The sequence below is a fragment of the Chelonia mydas genome, chromosome 9, assembly GCF_015237465.2.
Source record: "Chelonia mydas isolate rCheMyd1 chromosome 9, rCheMyd1.pri.v2, whole genome shotgun sequence".
Classification (NCBI taxonomy): Eukaryota; Metazoa; Chordata; order Testudines; family Cheloniidae; genus Chelonia; species Chelonia mydas.
The window spans coordinates 32,189,067-32,211,916 of NC_057855.1; the positions used below are offsets into that span (position 1 = coordinate 32,189,067).

Genomic DNA, 22,850 nt, shown 5'->3' on the forward strand with positions numbered 1-22,850 from the left:
CTGGGAAATTTTTTTACAGGTACAATTTATGCTATTTAGATGTCTAGGTACCTGATTCAGGTATGTACTATTGATATTACCTGCCACATATCAAGTAGTGATTTGTCTAAATAAACTGTCAATGTTGAAGTGGAGTAGAGGTTGAAAATCACGCCCTTAATGCTTTAACTATAACATCTGAATGACCTTCGTTTAACAATTTTAATTGCAAACTTTTCATGAAATATAAGTAATTTAATTACCAGTTCAGCAAGTGCTGAAGAGCAGTATGAACAGTAAAAGACAGAGCGGGAACTGTGCGCCGACAAGGGAAAAAAACAGTTACTAACATTTCATAATTATTGTTCTTTGAGATGTGTTGCTCATGTCCATTCTATCCTAGCTGTGTATGTGCTGTGTGTACTGTTGCGGGAGATTTTTCCCTTGGCGTATCCATTGGGCCAGCTCTAGCGCCCTCTGGAACCATATAAGGGACACTGCTGGCATACGTACATGCCGGTATAAGGGACACTGCTAGCCTCACACCCTCTCAGTTCCTTCTTGCTGGTAACTCCGACAGAGGGGCAGGAGAGTGGGTCATGGAATGGACATGAGTAACACATCTCAAAGAACAATAGTTACAAAAGGTTAGTAATAGTTTTTTCTTCGAGTGCTTGCTCATATCCATTCCATGACTCACAAGCAATATCCCAGGAGATGGGCTTGGAGTTTATGGATGTGCTGACTGCAATACTGCTCTCCCAAAACTGGCATCATCCTGGGCCTATGGGTGATGGTGTAGTGGGATGTGAAGGTATGAACCGACAACCAAGTAGCGGCTCTGCAGATGTCCTGGATTGGTACCTGCGCAAGGAAAATTGCTGACAAAGCCTGGGCTCTTGTGGAATGAGCAGCTGATGGCTGGAGGTGGGATATTCACCTGTTTGTAGCAAGCCTGAATGCAGGCAGTTATCCAGGACGAGATTCTTTGGATTGACACAGATAGCCCTCTCATTCTTTCTGCTATTGCCACAAAGAGTTGCATGAATTTGCGGAAGGGCTTAGTTCTCTCAATATATAAAACGAGGGCTTGCCTAACGTCCAATGTATGAAGCCATTGTTCCTCTGAGCTTTTGTGAGGTTTTGGGAAGACAAGTAGAAAAATCACCTGGTTGTTGTGGAATTGTGATACCACCTTTGGCATAAAGGCTAGATGAGGGCACAGTTGGACCTTGTCCTTGAAGAACACTTTGTAAGGTGGTTCTGACATAAGGGCCTTGATCTCTGAGACACTTCTGGCCAAGGTGATTGCCACCAGGAAGGTGACCTCCCAGGAGAGAAGTAGTACGGAGCAGGATGCTAACAGCTCGAAAGGGGGTGGGAGGACTGTAAGCCTCAGCAGGACCCGGTTTAAGTTCCATGGGGGGACTGGTTTGCGAACCTGAGGATAGAGTCTTTCCAACCCTTTGAGAAACCGGACCGTCATTTTGTAAAAGAACACTTATCTGCCATTCACTGGGGGGGGAGGGAGTGGAAAGCTGAGATAGCAGCCAAACGAACTTTAATGGATAAGAGTGCCAGCCCCTGCCGCTTCAGGTGGAGCAAATAGTCTAAGAGAGATTGAAGAGAAGATCGAGATGGAGAGAGATCCCATTTGGAGGCCCAACAAGTAAAAGATTTCCACTTCACCAAGTACGTGTTCCTGGTGGAAGGCTTTCTTCTATCTAGTAAGACTTGTCTAACCTGTTCCGAGCACGCCTGTTCTTCAGGGTTCAGCCATGCAGTTAGTTGCAGGGAGGCGAGGTTTGTGTTAAGCGAGAGTGGAGATGCCACTGAGAGGTCCAGAAGTGTGCTAAACCAAAGTTGGTGTGGCCATACTGGTGCTATCAGGATAACTCTTGATTTGTCCCATTTGATTTTTAGAAGAACCTTGTGAACCAAGGGGAATCAGTGAAAAGGCGTACAGTAGGTGGTCTGCCCACAATAGCAGGAAGCGTCGGAGAGGGAGCCCATACTGTGCCCGTGCAGGAAACAGAGCTGATGGCATTTTCTGTACTGCCTGGTGGCAAACAGGTCCACCTGGGGAGGCCCCCACTTCTGGAGGATGACACTGACGACCTCTAGGTGAAGAGACCACTCGTGGTGAGAGGAGAGGGACTGGCTGAGGTAATCCACCAACATGTTCCAGGCTCCCAGGAGGTGAGAAGCCTTGAGATGGAGTGTCTCACAGAGAAGTCCTATAGACCAACGGCCTCCTGACACAGGCCAGAGGATCAGGCCCCTCCTTGTTTGTTGATATAGATCATGGCCGCTGTATTGTCTGTCAGGACTTGAACCACCTGGCCTGAGACCTGGGGAAGGAAAACTTGTCAAATCAGGCATACCGCCCTGAGCTCCCTGATGTTTATGTGGGGGGAGAGTTCTTCCCAGGATTAGAGGCCCCGAGTCCTGAGGTTGTTGAGGTGCACTTCCCACACGAGGTCTGATGAACCATGTAAGTGCAAGCTGCCATGTGACCTAGCAGCCTGAGGCACCCTCAAGCTGTTGTGATTGGGTGGGCCTTGGATATCAGGTTTGCCATGGTCTGGAAGCGGGCCCTGGCTTGGGTTGAGTCGAGCACTGCCCCAATAAATTTTATTCTCTGAACCAGGATGAGAGTTGACTTCTGCTCATATATCAGCAGGCTCAGCACCGTACAGATGGTTCGGGCCAGGCTGATGCTGTCTTGCACTTGAGCCTGTGACCGACCTTTGATCAGCTTGTCATCAAGGTATGGGTAGACCTGAACATGTTGCTGCCTGAGGAAGGCTGCTACAATCACCATACACTTCGTAAAAACCCTTGGGGCTGCTGATAGGCCGAAGGGAAGGGCAGGGAATTGATACTGGCAATGACCCACTACAAATCTGAGAAATCTTCTGTGCCCATGGAAGATACATACTTTCTCATTTCTATTTTGTATCATGTATCAATAGTAAAGAATAAAATTGTCAGACACATAGAAGAACAAAAATTGTTGCGCAGAAGTCAGCATGGTTTCTGTAAAGGGAAATCGTGTCTTACTAATCTATTAGAGTTCTTTGACGGGGTCAACAAACATGTGGACAAGGGGGATCCAGTGGACATAGTGTACTTTAGATTTCCAGAAAGCCTTTGACAAGGTCCCTCACAAAAGGCTCTTACATAAATTAAGTTGTCATGGGATAAGAGGGAAGATCCTTTCATGGACTGAGAACTGGTTAAAAGACAGGGAACAAAGGGTAGGAATAAATGGTAAATTTTCAGAATGGAGAGGGATAACTAGTGGTGTTCCCCAAGGGTCAGTCCTAGGACCAATCCTATTCAACTTATTTATAAATGATCTGGAGAAAGGGGTAAACAGTGAGGTGGCAAAGTTTGCAGATGATACTAAACTGCTTAAGATAGTTAGGACCAAAGCAGACTGTGAAGAACTTCAAAAAGATCTCATAAAACTAAGTGATTGGGCAACAAATGGCAAATGAAATTTAATGTGGATAAATGTAAAGTAATGCCCATTGGAAAAAATAACCACAACTATACATAAATATGATGGGGCCTAATTTAGCTACAACTAATCAGGAGAAAGATCTTGGAGTCATCGTGGATAGTTCCCTGAAGATGTCCATGCAGTGTGCAGCGGCAGCCAAAAAAGCAAACGGGATGTTAGGAATAAGACGGAGAATATCTTATTGCCCTTACAATAAGTCCATGGTACACCCACATCTTGAATACTGCGTACAGATGTGGTCACCTCATCTCAAAAAAGATATACTGGCATTAGAAAAGGGCAACTAAAATGATTAGGGGTTTGGAACGGGTCCCATTTGGGGAGAGATTAAAAAAGCTAACACTTTTCAGCTTGGAAAAGAGGAGACTAAGGGGGTATATGATAGAGGTATATAAAATCATGAGTGGTGTGGAGAAAGTGAATAAGGAAAAGTTATTTACTTGTTCCCATAATATAAGAACTAGAGGCCACCAAATGAAATTAATGGGCAGCAGGTTTAAAACAAATAAAAGGAAGTGCTTCTTCACTCAGCGCACAGTCAACCTGTGGAACTCCTTGCCTGAGGAGGTTGTGAAGGCAAGGACTATAACAAGGTTTAAAAGAGAACTGGATAAATTCATGGAGGTTAAGTCCATTAACGGCTATTAGCCAGGATGGGTAAGGAATGGTGTGTCCCTAGCCTCTGTTTGTCATAGGGTGAATATGGATGGCAGGAGAGAGATCACTAGATCAGTACCTGTTAGGTTCACTCCCTCTGGGGCACCTGGCATTGGCCACTGTCGATAGACAGGATACTGGGCTGGATGGACCTTTGGTCTGACCCAGTATGGCCATTCTTATGTTCTATAGGTCGGGGGCAGCGTACCAGCCTCCTGGGTCCAAGGATGGAATGATGGAAGCCAGGGAGACTATGCGGAATCTCAGTTTCTTAAGATATCTGTTGAGGCGACATAGATCAAGGATGGTCTGGAGCCCCCTTTTGCCTTTGAGATTAAGAAATATTGGGAGTATAACCCCTTCCACCTCAATCCTAAGAAACTTCCTCCACAATCCCATACACAGGAGGGATTGCACATCCTGGACAAGGAGCTGCTAGTGTGAAGGGTCTCTGAAGAGGGACAGAGATGGAGGTTGGAGGGAGGGTGGATAAATACTGAAGGGTATATCTGATTGTCACTGTACTCAAGACCCATTGGTCCGATGTTATGGATGCCCAAGCCAAGCTGAAGAAGAACAGATGGTCCAAAAATGAAGGGGGGGGGGGCAGATCTGAAACAGCAACTGGTACAGCACCCTTGGCTGCATCTTCAAAAGGCCTTCTTGGGTCCACAGGAGTATCTCTGAGGCCCCGACTGGGAGGCTGAGGTGGATGGGAGTGGTTGGCGCCATTTATAACCTCTCTCTTTTCTTTTGTAGGGCTCAAGTCTTGGAGGTCCCAAGAACTGAGGCGGCTGCTGGGGCCTAAAGTGTTTTCTGGAGGCAGACAGAGCATACAGGCTGAAGGATCGTAGGGTGGCCCTTGAGTCCTTCAGTTCGTGAAGTCGTGTGTCCATCTGCTCCAAGAAAAGGGAGGAGCCTTCAAATGGGAGGTTCTGGATTGACTGTTGGACCTCTTGGGGAAGGCTGGAGGACTGGAGCCAGGAACAGAGACTCATGATGATCACAGAGGCCATTGTCCAGGCCGCCAAGTCAGCAGCAACCAGAACTACCTAGAGAGAGGTCTGGCCATGTTCTTACTCTCTTCGAGGAGGGCTGCAAACTCCTGTCTCAACTCTTGAGGCAGGGAGTCTTTCAATTTATTCAGGAAGTCCTATAGATTAAAATCATCCCTCCTCAGCAAAGCTTGCCGATCGGCAATATGTAGTTGAAGGCTACCCAGAAAATAAACCTTTCTTCTGTAAAGATCCAATTTCTTAGCGTCTTTTTGTTTCAGGCTAGCACTTGACTGGCCCTGTCTGTCCCTTTCGATAGCTGCAGACACCACCAGGGACCCCAGGAGGGACGGTGCGAGTACAGGTAATCAAACCCACTTGCTGGTCTATAATACTTTTTCTCTGCCCTCTTTGAAGTGGGGGCCAGAGAAGAAGGACTTTGCGATAGGCCCTTGACTGGTCTCATCACCGCCTCATTGATGGGTAAGGCCACCTTGGATGGAGCTGCTACAGTCAGGACATCAATAAGGCTGTGCAATGTCTCTGAGCTCCTCAATCTCCAAGCCCAGGTTTGAAGCAACCCACTGCGGGAGGTCCTGATGGGCCCTGAAATCATCCTGGGGAAGTAAACTTCTGGGATCTGCAACGGCCTCATTTGGGGAGGAGGAGGCGGCTTGCACTGGAGGAGGAGCTCCTTCCTCTGTCTCGACTATGTCCCCTTGAGGCATCTCCTGGACTTTAGTATTGGAGTCTGGATCCGGTGCTGAGCAGGAAGAAGTGGTGGCCCGTCTCTTGGAGGCCACCGAGTAGGAGCGGTGGGAGGCAGGCCCCAGTACCTGGGGAAAACCTGGGGCATTCCAGTAGGGCCACTGCATCAGCTAGTGACCCGCTGGCCAGGGGCCTGTCGGAGGACCAGCAGTGAAGCTCAGTGGGAAGTAGGCTGGATACCGATGGTGGGCTTTCGGCAGTATATAGGGTTCCCCTTCGTACCCTGAAGAGGATTCCTCTCCCAGCTACCATGGTGAAGCGGTACCCACTCCTGCTTCCATACGGTGCCGGGATTCCAGGGACCAGTGGAGTGCCAGGGAGTGGGATACCAGGATCAGGTGGGGCTTGCCCCGGATGGTGGGAACCAGTACTGGGAAGGCGCCTATTGCACTCTGTTCTCTCCTGCTTCTGGATGCCAGAGCTAGTCGGTGCCCCAGTGGGGTTGGAGGGACTGGAAGAGAGTGAAGGTCCCTAGCCGCCTGAAAATCCTCTGGGGTCGATGGCACTAGAAGTCCACTGGTATCACAGTGGTTCCCTGGTGTCAGCAGAGGGTTCCGCACTGGACTTTGTGGAGTCGACGGTGCCGACGTGGGTCCTGAGGTAGAAGAGCGGCCAGGCATGGGTCTCACTCCCTCTCCCCACTTGTCTCTCTTCTGCACTAGTGAATGGCCTCTCTTGGTGCGCTGCTTTTTGTGATTCTTCCTCGGCACTGGGAATGGAGAACAGTGCTGGGAAGAACTCAGTACTGGGGAGACACTTTGCACCAATGCCAAAGTACTCAGTGCCAAATCAAAGTGGCTCTGCTCTGCGACAGGTCTGAGGGCAGCTTTCAGGAGGATAGCCTTTAGCCCTGGTCTTTCTTAGTGCAGGGGGTAAAGTCCCAACAGATTTTTCACTTGTCCTTTACATGAGTTTCCCCCAAGCACTTTAAGCAATTCAAGTCACTCACAATCACAGGTTTGCCACAAGAGGCACTAGGCTCAAAGCCCTGTGCATGCCCGGTCCCTGGGGCAAAAAATCCTTCAACAATAGGAACTATACACCAACTATATTCACTATCATAACTTGCAAAAACTATATACACTAAAATATTAACACTATGACTGAAGAAAGAGTTCAAAACCCCTGGAAAGAATCCTTGCCAGACCAAGAAAAGGTTGTTCCAGCAAATGTGACGCGCAGTAAAGAGCAACTGAGACGATACGGGGCCAGTGGTACACCTTATACCAGCGCATACGCAGGCGGCTCCAGAGGGCGCTAGAGCCAGCACAACAGATACCACTAAGGCAGCAGTGGCCAACCTGTGGCTCTGGAGCCACATGCGGCTCTTCAGAAGTTAACATGCGGCTCCTTGTATAGGCACCGACTCCGGGGCTGGAGCTACAGGCGCCAACTTTCCAAATTGCTGGGGGGCGCTCACTGCTCAACCCCTGGCTCTGCCACAGACCCTGCCCCCACTCCATCCCTTCCCACCCCCTCCCCTGAGCCTGCAGTGCCCTCGCTTGTCCTCCCCACAGCCTCCTGCATGCCACAAAACAGCTGATCAGGAGGTACATTGGTAAATCCTGGCTCCTTCTCAGGCTCAGGTTGGCCACACCTGCACTAAGGGAAAAATTTCCAGCAACAGTGCACGCGGCGTGCACACACCTAGCATGGAATGGACATGAGCAAGCACTCAAAGAAGTTTTTTTTTTTCCCCTTTTCCCCACCTTCATTTAATACTTAATGGCTTCTAAACAGCTTCCATGCAGCCTGCAGAACAAAATATGGACAGCACCACAATTAAAAGCCATATTGTAGGTAATGAACAAAGCCTGTTGATGCCCATGACCCCTCCCAAACCTGTGAGATGGCCCATCTTCCACCAAATATCAATAACACTTTCTGAAATGGTGCCGAGTGGCATTGTCCAGTATATAGAGCTGCTTAAATTATTTCCAATAGGAAGAGGGATTTTTTTGCTGAAAACCATTCTGAGCAGTTATTCTATTTCTTGAAGTCAACCCAAACTGGTGTTCTTAGAACACTAAATATTGAGGGGACTGCACTAAGAGACAAGGATGAAAGTTTGAGTATCATATAATAACATTTGTGAAAGGACAAAAGCTATGTCTACATTGAAGGTTGTTTCCAGATCTCCCACCATTGCTCTAGTACTGATGGAGTTGCACCAACAGTAAAAGCACTAGTGTAAACCAAGCATAGGTGTTTTAATCAATGTGCCTTCTAGACCAGAGGTAGGCGAACTACAGCCCACATCCAGCCCATGGGACTCTCCTGCCGGGCCCCTGAGCTCCTGGCCTCAGAGGTTAGTCCCCAGCTGTCTCTCCTTCCCCGCAGCCTCAGCTCACTGAGCCGCTGGAGCAATGCTCTGGGTGGCGAGTTCTTGCCGGACAGAGCAGCTGCAGAGCCACAGCCTGACCCGGTGCTCTGTGCTGCGCGGTAGCATGGCTGGCTCCAGCTGGGCGGCACGGCTGCCTGTTCTGGTCCTCTGGGAGGTGCGGCTGTAGCACCGCCAACCATCGGTGCTCCAGGCAGCATGGTAAGGGGGCAGGGAATGGAGGGGGGTTGGATAGAGGGCAGGGGAGTTTGGGGTAGTGGTCAGGGGTTGGGGGTGTGGATAGGGGTCAGGGCGGTCAGAGGGTGGGGAACAGGGGGGATGAATGGGGGACAGGGGTCCCGGGGGGGCAGTCAGGAAAGAGAGGGGGGGTTGGATGGGGCAGCAGAGGGCAGTCAGGGGGCATGGATCCGGGAGTGGTGGATGGGGCAGGTGTCCCCGGGGGGGGGGGCCGTCAGGGAGCAAGAAGCGGGGGGGTCAGATAGGAGGCGGGGGCCAGACCACGCCTGGCTGTTTGGGGAGGGCACAGCCTCCCCTAACTGGCCTTCCATACAATTTCAGAAACCCGATTTGGCCCTGAGGCCAAAAAGTTTGCCCACCCCTGTTCTTGACCTACTCAGAGTAGGGTATAAGTGGCAAAAACATTAGTTAGCATAGAGTTATAGTTGCTCAGAATGTCAAGTTCAGAAAAAAAACACCACCAAACTTCAGAAAAACAGGAAATACAGAGTTAAGGTACACTTCCATATAACCTTAAAGCTGCCCTCTTTGAACGATGCCCCAAAACAATCAGCGTATGCACACAGACGATCAAATGGTTGTGAAATTTCACAAGTTGTAGGATTTGGTCAGTAATGTAGTAGGGAGAGAGAGTGTAGGGCAGATGAAGATAGCTTCTTTCCTTTTCAGTGAAAAGTCAGAGGGCAAATATATGTGGTATGGGCAGTTATCACTCACAAATGGTAGAGTTAAGGTTATGTGTACCTTAATTTTGGATTTCCCAGTTTTCTGAACTCAGCATTCTGGAAGGGCACAACCTATCACCAGGCAAGCTTAACAGTGTTATTAACAAAGGTTTTTGCCATTTAATTTCCTAGTTTTTAAAACAGAAGGAGAAATGTTTGTTGGTAGAAGTTAATGGCCATTTAGACAGTTGTGGCTCTCACCTAGGTTTGCAATTTATATGTTACTGTGGCTAAGTAACGATCAAAAGACTTAGCTTATACATAGTGCTTTTCGTCAGCAGAGCTCAAAAAAAAAATTACATCATCATCCCATTTTGCAGACGGGAAACTGAGGTATGGAAAGGTGAAGTGACTTGCCCAAGGTAACCCAAATGGCCAGTGGCACAGCTAGGAATAGTCCCAGTCCAGTTGTCTTTCCATAAGGCCACACGGTTGCTACATGATTCCTACCACCCCCTTTTTGTACATTTTGTTAGTGGAATGGGGCTAATGTTCATGCTTTGAAATGTCTGATGTGTAGTTGCTAACCGGGCCAATGAAAGAAACTGCAGCCATTTTCTATGTCCAAAAACCTTGATAGTTTTATTGTATGGTGGTTACAGTAACTTCATGCATGTGAGAGAGATGACTGGTGTCCCTCTCTCCTGCTCTGCCCCGAGCCGCCATTCCCCATAACATTCAGCACTCTCCTGCTAATATTTCCAGCTTTCCCTCTCCTTTCCATCCTATTAAGCCTGTAGTTGGCAGAAGCCCATTAACCTGTAAGAAGTTGCTCCTTGCTGTCTCCTGCTCTATGCTGCTATGTACACATATCACAGGCAGCAGCTTGCTGAAGGGCCACGCACTACCTTGGTTATGTAGCCCAAGCAGCATAAAGAGCTATGCCCCTCACTCTCACTATCCACCCTCAGCTGGGACTTCTACCCCTGCATCAGCCAAGCCCACCCAGTCTCCCCCTCCTCCAAAATGTGCCCCTTCCCCTACACTCTGGCCAACCCTCATCTCACCCTACAGGTAACAGTACCTTAACAATTCATTTTCTGGTTGTTAGATGTTTAATTTTGCGTTACCCTCAGTCCTCCCCAATCCCACCCTAGATAGCAACTCACGTGGAGGCGGTCTTAGACACCCCAAAACCGCAGGCTCCCCCAATCCCAGAACACACAGCAGGCAGGGAGAGGGGCTCAGACCCATGCAGAGGGGTAGGGTTCCTCCATATCCCAGGACACACAGAAAGGGAGAATTCAGGGCTGACGGCTGCCCCACTCCAAAACCTCCAGCTTCCTCTGGTACGCCTCACATTCTCCAACCCCTCCTGTCCTCTCCCCTAATCCGTATGCCCTCCCCCTTATCTGAACATCTCCAGCCCCTCCTCCCACCCCTACCACTCATTCCCATTCAGGCTTTGTCTATACTTGCACTTTTGTCCACAAAACTTCTGTCGGTCAGGGGTGTGAAAAAACACACCCCTGACCAACATAAGTTTCACCAACAAAAGTGCCAGTGTGGACAGTGCTATGTCAGCGGGAGATGCTCTCCCACCGACATAGCTACTGCAGCTTGTTGGGGATGGTTTAATTATGCCAGGGAGAGAGTTCTCTCCCACTGGCATCGAGCGGCTATATGGGAGACTATGCTGCTGTAGGGTCCATTGTGCAGACATTGCCTTAGTCTTCTCCCCATAATACCCTATCCCTCACTGCAGACCCAACCCCGCTCATCTCCCTATAACTCACCTACTATTGCATCCCTAACCACACCTCCCCTCCCAGTGAGTATTTGCATGTATAATTTATTTTCTTTTAAAAAATAGTTTCAGCACCTCCTGAATAGTCTGCTGTACTCAGATTACAATTCTCCAAAAGAAAGAAACAACTAAAACCTTGTCAGAGGCAGATTTTTCCCAAATGTTTACAGGTCATTCTTAGGGTATGTCTACACCGCCCACATTACAGCGTGGCCACACAGTTACTTGGGCAGTGTAGTCATGCTTTATCGCTGGGGGAGAGCTCTCCCAGCAATAAAAAATAACCACCCTGAACAAGGGGTGGTAGCTTTATCACCGGGCGTGCCCGGCGATAAAGCGCTGTCTATACTGGCACTTTTCAGAGCTAAAAATTGTGTCTCTCGGGGGTGTTTTTTCACAACCCCAAATGACTAAAGGTTTAGCACTGAAAATGGCAGTAAAGACACAGCCTTAGATTCTGCCCACAGTGGGTTTCAAACTAATCAAAGTTGCTAGAATCTGTGAATGGAAGGAAATGCTGTTTTGTTTTGTTTTCCCTGGTGGCTGTTATCTTGGGAAACCCTTGCTTAAATGGCTCTACATTTGGATCACTAACTCTACCCTACAATCCCACGAGGCACAGCAAATTTCAGAACAAGCTGTGTAAAGCACACAGATTTTAGAGCACTTGTAAGAGTCATCCTTTAAACAGGAAGTGTTTCCCAACTTTAGCTACAGCTGAACTGGCACACCCATATAATACTGCATGAAATTAAAGGGCGAATGAAAGGGAAGGGCTCTACATATCCATCAGCAACACAGCAGACTTGGAGAAGTTGAAGTATCCCATTCATCTCTATGAGATGGTCTCAGCTGAAAGAGAATACCCAGTGGAGATGAATGCAGCGCAGCCTGAAACAATAGCTGTGAGATATGTGAATTGCTCCATCTATTTCAGTGGGTGTTCCTATCCCTCCTCTCCAGAGCTGCAGAATTTCTATGACAAGCAAACCTGGTTTTAGCTTCTCATCCCAATCCAATGTCAGCAGTATGATCTTGGTGCATGCTCTGAGCTGGGCTCAGACCTTCTTAGAGGGATGAGGCACCCCAGGTCATATATTACATGAGAGGGGAATAGGATGGGGGGCTCCGATCCCCTCAGAAAGGCAAACCTTCTCCAGAACCCTGGCTCTCATGAGTGAAAAAAAGAAGTGTTGGGGGAAGGGGGCTGTCCGTACCTCATAGATAGGCGGGAACCCCAGATCCTGCAATACACATGGGAGAGCAGGAAGTGAGGCTCTGACACCCCCTGAAAGGGAAGTCCCCCTCCACAATCTGGCTCAAAGAGAAGGGGCAAGGAGAGGGTGTCAGACCCCCACAGATGAGCAGGAACCTTCCAGATTCTCACACACATGCAGAGGTAGGGTGAAGAGCTCATATCCATCCCCCAGATGCCGGCACATGGAAGGTGAAAATATGGGGCTGACAGCTGCCCACACCCTTATTCTCCCCCAGTCTTCCTGCCACTTCCCCCACCCACTCACCCACTTCTAATTACTAGTTAGAAGTACTAGTTAGTTGCCTTTATAAAGACAACTCAACCTGCTGGCATTCCCCTATAATGTTAAACCCTGCAGAATTCAACACTGAAGTGACATCAACAGGAAAGGGAGCGACAGTTGCTGGTTTTTACAGAATGGAATGGAAAACAGCGTAATGAAGTGGAGAGAATGTATTTGTACTGCTGCTCTCTAGTACATTGACTCAGAACTGCTCAGCTGGCAGCTTTTGGAGCAGAAAGATCCAAGTTCTCTGTCTGCTGTCACCTTTAAGTTTTGAATGGCCAGGACATGCAGCAAAATATGATACATATATATTAGGTAGCAATCTATCATAATAGATTTAAAACATTATTGCTAAAATAACACATACCACTACCCAGTTTAGTCAATACCACATGCTAATCAAAATTATATACAATACCACAGGAACAGGCAAGTTACATTTAAACAACATAACTGCCTATGGCATAAGCAAGATAACTATGATTACTGAGAATTAGCTACAGTAAGGGTGTGTACATCCTGGCACATTCAGGAGTAAAAAATGTTTCAAGTTTATACTTCAACCATAAAGACAGGGGGGAAATGCCCCAACTTGCAGGTACAGTTTTGGCTTCAGGCTTTCCGGAGTGAATCAAGCTAGCCCCATTAGTGAGAATTCAGGATACTGTTTCCAGAAAGCAACATTTATGATCACAGAAGTCTTAGCAGCAGGCAGAATACACGCTAACCCTATTGCTACACCAGGACAAACTAGGACTACCATGACCATAGCCACTTTTCTAGGGGATATGTCCCTCTGCGAGAATCCTGGTGTCTATCATGTATTTATTTATTTATTTTTGTCCACGTTTCTGTAAAGCCTCTGCCAATGCTGGCCACCTTAAGAAGCCACTGGACAACTGAGCTACTGAAAGTGACATAAGTCTGACTGAGCACACAGGCACAGAGAATCCCAGCCTCCCTGTCACACTGCTGTCCCCCAACAAGCCACAAGGCTTCATAGCGAGCCCAACCCACCTCAGTTTCACACCAACAGTTCTCCATCTACACATAGCGAAAGCACCATGTAGACTTAGCAAGACAACACATGTACAGAAAACCCTAGAACACTGACAAAAGGAAAGCCATAAGAAATGAGGCAAAGACGCACGATGCATATACAGCATAGAACACACAGTAAAGGGATATGGATAGGGGTAAACACTATTTTCTGCCACTCTACACTTTACAGTAATATATGCCAGGTTTTATTCTGAAAGGTGGTGAGAGGGTGGTGGTTTTCCCCTCCCTCCACCAGTTAATGAAGTCCTACAGTATTTAACCATTACCTGTCATATTTCCCCAAGCAGTTTCCTTTTTTTTCCACTTTGACAATCACTCAAGTTTTAACTATTCTTTGCATGTTTTCCGCAAGTTTGCAGTGTATAAGCCTGAGCTTTCCAGAAGTCATCCAAAAAAGTAGAGACTACTATGATACTACAACACAAGTTTTGAGCTGCATACAATGGCATGTGAAAAGCACTTTGGCAAGAGTACACTTGCTTATTGAAATCAGGTGTGGGATTTGGTAGTGAAAATTGCATTTAACCCCTTTGATTGTGGGAATTATTATTTGCAGCTGAAGTAGTGTGCTATCAGCAACAATGGCAACCTGGGGGGGAAATGGGAGGCCTAGGCCTTGGGTTTTTATTGTTTTATTCCAAATGCCAATAACCTCAAAACCACAACCGAAAGACGCAGTACAAACATGAATTAAGCTTCAAAATACCCCACTGAGGTAGGTCAAACCAACAGTGAAATGCAGCCATTTCAGCAGTGGAACACAGCAGCTGTTTAAGAGAACATGAAGTGAAGCATCCAATTGAAACTGCAGGTGGAAATTTTAGTTAGGCAGACTGTACTGGTGGAATTCGGCCAGGACACTGGACTAACACCCTCCCCCACACCTCGCTTTGTACCTCATTTTGTACCTCTTCTGACTGCCAGAACATTAGGCAGCACCACGGCACTGGCTCCGTAGTGGCAGACAGGAAAGCGCCACCTGCACCACTTCCCGCGGCCACGCGGTGTTCCTTGAGATGGTTTCCCCAACCTTTTCGTAACTGCAACCCTCCTTCAAGGCATTAACTGCTACGGGATGCTACCACACACCCGTCCAGCAGGGTTTCCTTTTCCCCATATTCCCCCTCCCCCCAACACACAGTCTCCCCATAACCCCTCAATCTCTCCTCCTCCTTTCCCTGAGAGCCCCAGTCATCCCCTCTCAAAAGTCATCCGACCCGACTCCTTCCTTGCCCCCGCATGGCCCCTCCTTGCGCCTTCACAATCCCAGCCTCTGCCCCAAGGCCCCCAGAAACTCGCACTCAAATGGCTCCCCTCAACCGCACCGGCCCTGTCCCCGCTCCTCGCCCAGGCCCCACCCGCTTCCCTCTGCCTGCCTCACCCCCGGCTCTGACACCAGGCGCCTCCGCTCCCCTGCCTGAGGGCCCCTCTCCCACACAGGGGCACCCCACGGCTGCCACCAGGCCCCTCAGCCCCTCTCCCACACGCCGCCCTCGTACCTGCCCGGCCCCAGCGCAGCAGGGACCGCCGGTGCCGCCCAGCGGGCTCCCTCTGTGGGGAGGGGGCGCTGCAGCGGGGCAGAGGGCAAGAGCCCAGCGGGCGGCAAAGCAGCACCACTGCAGCGCCCCCCACTGGCAGGAGGCCGCTGCTGAGAATGTGGCTCTGAGCGCTGCCGCTCAACAGAGAGCGGCTGCCGCCCCCGCCCGGCAGGACACCGCTCCTACCCCACTGCCGCGTTGGAAAATGCCATCCTGGAGAAAAGGGTGGGAAGGGGAACGTAGGCACGGGGTAAATCTGAGGTAGGAGCTGACAGTTATCCCCACGGGCCTGGCTGTGTCTCTCATTCAGAAGCGCCTTGGCTTGTTTTATCGGGAGAGGGCGTCTCTTGGGGCATGTCTTCACTGCACTGCTAAAAATAGCAATGCAGCCAGCAGCTCAAGAGCGGAGGGAGTTACCAGCCTCCCCAAGTACGATCCTGTCCGAGATCATAGATACCTGGAGGAGGGAGTGGGCTTTTTTAGCACGTGAGCTCCATGGGAGCTAACACCGGTACGTCTCCTATGGCCAGTGCAGCCATACCCATCAGCTCCAGCTAGCGGCCGGTCAGGGGGTCTGGGTCAAAGCTCCAGCGCTGCTGGGGACACAGCTACTCTGTCCTGCTAGTAAAATGACTCTATGCTGCTCATGCAAACACACTGGAGCCCCAGTGTTATTTTTGCACGGTGACTGCTCTCAGTGGAGGCTAACGCCGGAGTTGACTCTAACTTATACTAACACTATGACTCCAGTGAAGACAGACCCTTAGAAGAATCTCTGAAGCAACCCCCCCTTGTCCCAGGAAAAGGAAGGGTAGATGTGGTTTCCAGTTACCTAGGCCAGTAGGGGACATCCACTAGTACAGTGATTTTCAACTTGGGATTCGTGGACACGACTAGAATGAGTTGGATGTTCAGATTTTACCCTCTTGTGCCACTAATTTCATATCTGCCTGCAATAATGAACTCGAGTTACAAAAAGAAAAGGAGGACTTGTGGTACCTTAGAGACTAACTCATTTATTTGAGCATAAGCTTTCCTGAGCTACAGCTCACTTCATCGGATGCATTCATTCATTCGTATGCATCCGATGAAGTGAGCTGTAACTCACGAAAGCTTATGCTCAAATAAATGTGTTAGTCTCTAAGGTGCCACAAGTCCTCCTTTTCTTTGCAGATACAGACTAACACGGCTGCTACTCTGAATCGAGTTACAAAGTAACTTGTAAAGCTGGAAAGTTATTTAAGACACATTTGTCTTTCAGTAAGTCGTTCATCTTAATTCTAATCAACCTTTTATTATCAGGGCAGTTCGCATCTATTTTATTTCCTAAGAGTGCCAATCCTGTTACTGTAATGGCTGACTAATTAACTGCATTGAACTATTAATGCATTTAGACAATGAAGTTTGGCTGAAATGTTCCACATCAAACCAGTGAACCAAAATAGTAGCTAAAACAACCCCCTTCCCCACTAGAATTACTTTGTGCATTAGCCTTTATGTGAAATCATCCAGGGATAATAGCATTTTTGGAAGAGAATATAGGGTACACATTACAAGAGATCTAGGCACTGAAGCAGAGCAAATATCCTATGGTTTATGTTGTTCTCCCTTCCTGTGTTTACCCATGTTCATCACTGGGTACCCCATAAAAGCACTGTGCCAGTAAACTATTGGTGCTTCGGAAAACAATTTTTACAGTGTCAGACTGGGGCACAGGAAGCAAAATCTCTTGCACAGCATGTTCAATAACAAGGATAATTATTAAAAGGGTGGGCTAAATAGGAGCATAGAGCTCACAGCTATATCAAGAAAAATACAACTTCTTGATGCTTAGAACTTAAACTTCCTATCCTTCGATGGATATGCAGGGCAAGGGGACACCCATGAGCATATTAACAGAAAGGGTATGACTAGAGATTGAATCAGCATCTATTTTAAAACTTGCCTATACAGACAGTTAGTGCATGGTAAACTGGAGTATAAATCTACAATGCACTAGCCTTTCATGCACTAACTGGCTGTGTGGCTTCTGCCACTGCAAACTAAAAGTTCTGTAATGCACTTATATATACTTTGCTTCGAAACAGGAGTAGATCAAAACACACTACCAAATTTTTAGTGCACAGTAGTAGGGTCCACATGTCTAGTTAGTGCATGGCAGGTCAGTACACTTCCAGACAAGCCCTTGAGGATGCGTTTTTTGCTTCACTGATTAATACTGTAGATTTTAATACTGAATCATTCTAGCATTAATTTCTTTTGTAAATCAAAGAAAGGATGGAAGAAATTTAAAGCTGATTCAAAAATAGATGAGACATTGCTCATAAACTCAGGTAGGATGAAATCAGAAACTCTAAAGCACAGCGCTCCAACCGGAGGTGTGGGGAAGTGAATGTGTCCTACGCAGCACATTAGACCTACTTAAACAGCAGGAGGCTGCTCACTTGCGGATCTGAGGCTCATACTGATCTCTCTCTCTCTCCACTCTCATGACTGCCTTCTCATCCCCATTCTAGTCAGTATAATATTGGTTACTTATTTTATTTAATTTTACATGGCCTCCACATTTTAACTTGCTATACATTTTTGAACCGACAATGAGTAATGCATTAGATTAAAAAATAAAGAATACCTCTTCCATGGGCGCTGACTTCTCCTCTTTCCCATGGGTGCTCGACCCCTCCCCACTCCACCCCTTCCATGAAGCCCCGCCCACTGCCCTGCCTCTTCCCAGCTCTTCCCCACCCCCATTCCAACCCCTTCCCCAAAGTCCCCACCCCAACTCCACCCCCTCCCTGCCAATATTCCAACCCCTTCCCCAAATCCCCGCCCCAGCCCCACCTCTTCGCAGCCTCCTCCCCTGAGCGCACTACGTTCCCGCTCCTCACCCCCCTCCCGGAGCGTGCTAATGCTACCAAACAGCTGTTCTGCAGTTGCTGGGCAGGAGGTAGGCAGAGGAGCGGGGATACAGCGCGCTCAAGGGGGAAGGAGGAGGTGGGGCAGGGGGAAGGGAACTTGGCTGCTGGTTGGTGCAGAGCACCCACTACTCTGCACCCACTAATTTTTCCCCGTGGGTGCTCCTGCCCCAGAGCACCCACGGAGGTGGCACCTATGACCTCTTCTGCAATCCAGAATCAGTTAAAGAGATTTGTTTCCAAGTTCCATTCACAAAGGAACAACATTGAACCTCTGACAGCCAGAAAAGAGGATTCTGGCTTCGTGGTTAAAGGAAGCAAAGAAAACAGCAACTGATCATATATTTTATGATTCCAAAAAGGGGTCATATCCCAGAGAGATTTCAAAGAGAACTCTTGTTATGTTTTAGCTATGATTGCATTTCTGGTTTGTCAAACTCCATCTGCCAATTGCCCTGCTGAGTTTTTAATATATAAAGTTAGCCTAGAGAGAATTCAAGCAATGACATGTTATGTAATTTTTGACCTGGTTTACAATACTGGGTCTCTACATCCCCCCCCCCCCCCCCCTCTGTATATACAGTATATTATGAAAGCATCATAGCAGCTCTCTAGTTAAGGTAATGTTGAGTTTTCTACTTTAAGCGAGAAGTAAATTCTTTAAATATGGCAGTTCCCTGAAATACTAAAATGTGGCCCACTTCAAGAAGCACCAGCTTTAATGTTTAAGGTACTTTTCACTCTTTTGAGACAGGTTTTCAGCTTGAGGGCCCACATATTACTTTTAAAAAACCAAGGGGCCAAAATCAATAGGTTGGGATATATGCTATGCTCTGTTCCCTTTGCAATACTCAGGCAGTGCAGAGTGAGCAGAAAACACGCACACTTCTCATGGCAGGGATTCCCCAGGCGCAGTAGGGACAGCTAGTTTCCATGCCTTCCTCTAGCAGTCCTTGCCCTAGGGGCTTCTTAGGGATAGAGTCTGTAGCACATCCTGGCTAGTCTCAGCTGGTGAATGGTCCATTGGAGACCATTGGCAAGTGGCAAAAGTTAGAGCAGCCCCCAGGTTACTGCAATTTGCATCTGCATTAAGACAGAAAATCAGAGTTGAAAGTGGTTGTTGGTTCTCATCCAATCTCTTTCCCTTCTCCTGCATTTCCCAAAGTGGGGCATCTTCGCTAGACCCTCCCCTAGGCTCAAGAAGAGCCAGATGAGTTCCTGGGTTATGAGGAGAGTCTGAGGGAACTGGGATTATTTAGTCTGCAGAAGACAAGAATGAGGGGGGATTTGATAACTACCTGAACGGGGGTTCCAAAGAGGATGGATCTAGACTGTTCTCAATGGTACCAGATGACAGAACAAGGAGTAATGGTCTCAAGTTGCAGTGGGGTAGGTTTAGGTTGGATATTAGGAAAAAAATTTTCACTAGGGGGGTGGTGAAGCACTGAAATGGGTTACCTAGGTAGGTAGTAGAATCTCCTTCCTTAGAGGTTTTTAAGGTCAGGCTTGACATGCGATGATTTAGTTGGGGATTGGTCCTGCTTTGAGCAGGGGGTTGGAGTAGTTGACCTCCTGAGGTCCCTTCCAACCCTGATATTCTACAATTCCTATCCTGCATTCCTTTTGGCTGCTGTAATTGTTCTCCCCTCACATGTGGTCAGCAGGGGAACTGATGAGCAATTTCAGCAAGGAAGGGATAGAAACTACTAGAGTGCTCCCTGCTCACCCCAGAGCTAATCCTGGAACTAGTAGTGGAAGTAGTAAGAGGCAGCCAGGGAGCAAGCACCCTTTACCTCTTCCCCATAGTGATAGAGAGGATTCAAACACATCTGTTAAAAATTGCAGGGCATACAGCTGGGAATGCATTTTAAATTCATAATTAAATATATAATTTATTTTAAAGACAGTTTTTGGAGAGCCACAATTTATAGCCTTGAAAGCAGTAAGTGGGCCTTTCAAGTCAGCTTGGCCACCCCACTGGAGAATCTTCATTTCAAAGTTCAAGATTTATAAATCACTTTTTCCTGGAGTGTTCCCCATTATTCTAACACATTTCTCAGGGCATATCTAAACAGCAATCTCAAAAGTGATAAACTTCAAATTTCTCACTGGACTTCAAGCTATACCATATTTAAAACATATCACTGGGCTTCTCCCCTATCACATTTGTTTTTCACAACAGAGGATGAAGCAGCCCTCTGCACTGATCTACTGCTCCTGTTCCCTAACACTGCCTCCTGCTGTGTCTCGGTCCTTGGTTCCAGGTATCCAGCTCTTAGCCACCCCTCATCCTGGGTCCCTCTAAGTGCACTCTCTTGCCTCCACATCTGTGCTGTCTTAGGCCTGGTCTACAGTATGTGGTTATTTCGGAATTAGCTGAGTTACTTTGAAATAAAACTGATTCCGTCCACATGACCAAACCAGTTTTTTCGATTTAAAGGGCTCTTTAATCCGATTTCTGTACTCCACCTCAGCAAGTGGAGTAGGGCTAAAATTGAGATCGCAGTTCTAGGTTACAGGTATTGTGGACGCAATTCGACGTTATTGGCCTCCAGGAGCTATCCCAGAATGCTCCATGTGACCGCTCTGGACAACACTCTCAACTCCGATGCACTAGCCAGGTAGGCAGTAAAAGCCCCGGGAACTTTTGAATTTCCTGTTTGGTCACCATCAGCACAGTCCACCATCACAGGCGACCATGAAGAGTCCACCATCACAAGAGACCACGCAGTCCCAGATTCGCAGACGAGCTCCAGCATGGTCCGAATGGGAGGTACTGGATCTCATTGCATGTTGGGGAGATGAATCTGTTATGGCAGAACTACGTTCCAAAAAAAGAAATGCAAATACGTACGCTAAAGTCTCCAGGGCCATGACGGAAAGAGGCTACTCCACGGCCACAGAGCAGTGGCATACAAAAATCAAGGCGCTCAGGCAAGCATACCAAAAAGCCAGGGAGGCGAACAGGCGCTCTGGGTCACAGCCCCATACATGCCACTTCTACCATGAGCTGCATGCAATTATGGGGGGTGACGCCACCACTACTCCACCACTGTCCATGGACACCTGCAAGGGGGGAGTAGCACGGAGCGACGAGGATGAGTTTTTGGAGGAGGAGAGTGCACAGGCGGCAAGTGGGGAATCTGTTTCCCCCCCTAGCCAGGAACTATTCTTAATGCTGGAGCCAATAGCCTCCCCCCACTCCCAAGGCATGCTCCCAGACCATGACCCTGGAAAAGGCACTTCTGGTGAGTGAGAGCTTGATCGGACACATGCAGTGGGGGATGGGGGAAAACCCAGCTATGCTGGGCTGTTCGTGTTTAGTTTAAAGGGCTCATCCCTGCTCAGAGCCTGATTGGACCCACGCGGTGTGTGTGGGAGGAGAGAGGGTGTTGTGTGAAGCGATCATTCCAGAGAGCCCACAGGCCCTCCTTTTATATGGCAAACCCACCAGGCATTGCTTGCTATGGGAAAGGGGGCCCATAGCGGTGGTTACTGAAGTACTGGTTTGATTATGGCAGATTTCTCTTCTCCCAAAGAATTGCTGACAATCTCAGACAGTACATAGCAGTGGTGCTCTTCACTCTTTCACCAGCCAGAAAGGACATGAGTCAGAGTTGCAAATGTTGGCTGAATTTTCCTTCAGTGGTTTGAGGCCCTCCATGTGTGTTAAGGGACCATATGCAGAGAGGGAAACTATCACGGTACCAGGCTTATTATGACCACTTTTCAGTTCTTGGTATCCCAAGAGGTCATCATGGATGCGGGCTATTTCCTCAAAGCAATAAACTTATTCTCTTCTTCATTCTTATGTCGAGTGGTGACATTCTATGTTAACAAGGCAATTCAAAATTCACAATACTACAATGGAGTTCAATTTAGCAGCTGCTAGGTGGTGATGAAGTCAGATTTTTTCCAGAGCCAGAACAGAAAAAACACCTTACTAATTCCTTGTAGTGGGCTGTCTACATCTGCTTAAATTTTCCTCGCAACAACGCTCATTTTTCTTTCTTCCTACTTTAGTTCCACATCACCATTAGGGAACCATGAAGGTCTTGTGGAGATGGTGGAGAGAGAATGCATACTTTGGTGTCAATGTGTCCATGACTGTGGTTAATTAATGATCATGACTAGTATTCCATTGAATTTGACTAAATCCATGAGCTTCTAGAAGCAAACCAATATGGTTACTCTCTCTTGTATGGAGACAGGAGAGAATTCTGATCTAAGCCTAGAAACAGTGCTCAGGTTTAGAACTTTTATAAACTTATATAAAGCCTCAAGTGGAGCTGTGATTTTTTTCAGGGAGTGCATAGGAGCATTTTAGAGAGTAGTAGTGCGAATATTTTTACTGGATTTTGAGGCATCAGTGTAGCTTCACCAGTAAAGGTCTAGCATAGACAATATACAGAAGTGCAGCATAATTCGTATGGTGTGGCTTACTCCATTTTGAAGACAGGGTACAACTACCTGTAAATAGCTCCATTTGCACAGATACAGCTACCCCAGTAGCTAAAAATCCCATTGCAGACAAGGGCTTCAGAAGTTTTAAGTTGTTTAAATTGTTTCCTTCCCACAAGAACATTTGACGGAACAGTTGTAGGGAATTTGGTATTACTTTTTCATATTAAAAGTGTTGGCTAATAAATATATTTTCTTCTATCATATTTTCAATTAAGAGTTTGAAGTGGAATAGCAACAGCTGAGTCAGGATCAACAGCCACAGCAGGTTTGTGAAAGACCTTGTTGTGTACAGTAAATACTAGAGGAGTTATCACTGCAGGGGGTCCCTACAACCAGCAAAAACAGAAGT

General features: G+C 47.7%; 1 long non-coding RNA gene across 6 annotated transcripts in view; it reads right to left on the reverse strand.

The window, feature by feature from the left end:
• Positions 1 to 17,773, reverse strand: part of LOC114018257 — a 110,112-nt gene extending 92,339 nt beyond the window's left edge. Inside the window, exon 1 of one of the 6 annotated variants that reach the window (XR_006283930.1) lies at positions 17,755 to 17,773. This is a non-coding gene — a long non-coding RNA (uncharacterized LOC114018257). Of the gene's footprint in view, positions 1 to 14,290; positions 14,310 to 14,480; positions 14,678 to 15,083; positions 15,224 to 17,754 lie in introns of those variants that run through there. The other 5 variants (XR_003563649.3, XR_005226820.2, XR_005226823.1 and 2 more) reach the window with 5 other exon arrangements.
• Between the last annotated feature and the right edge of the window lie 5,077 nt (positions 17,774 to 22,850).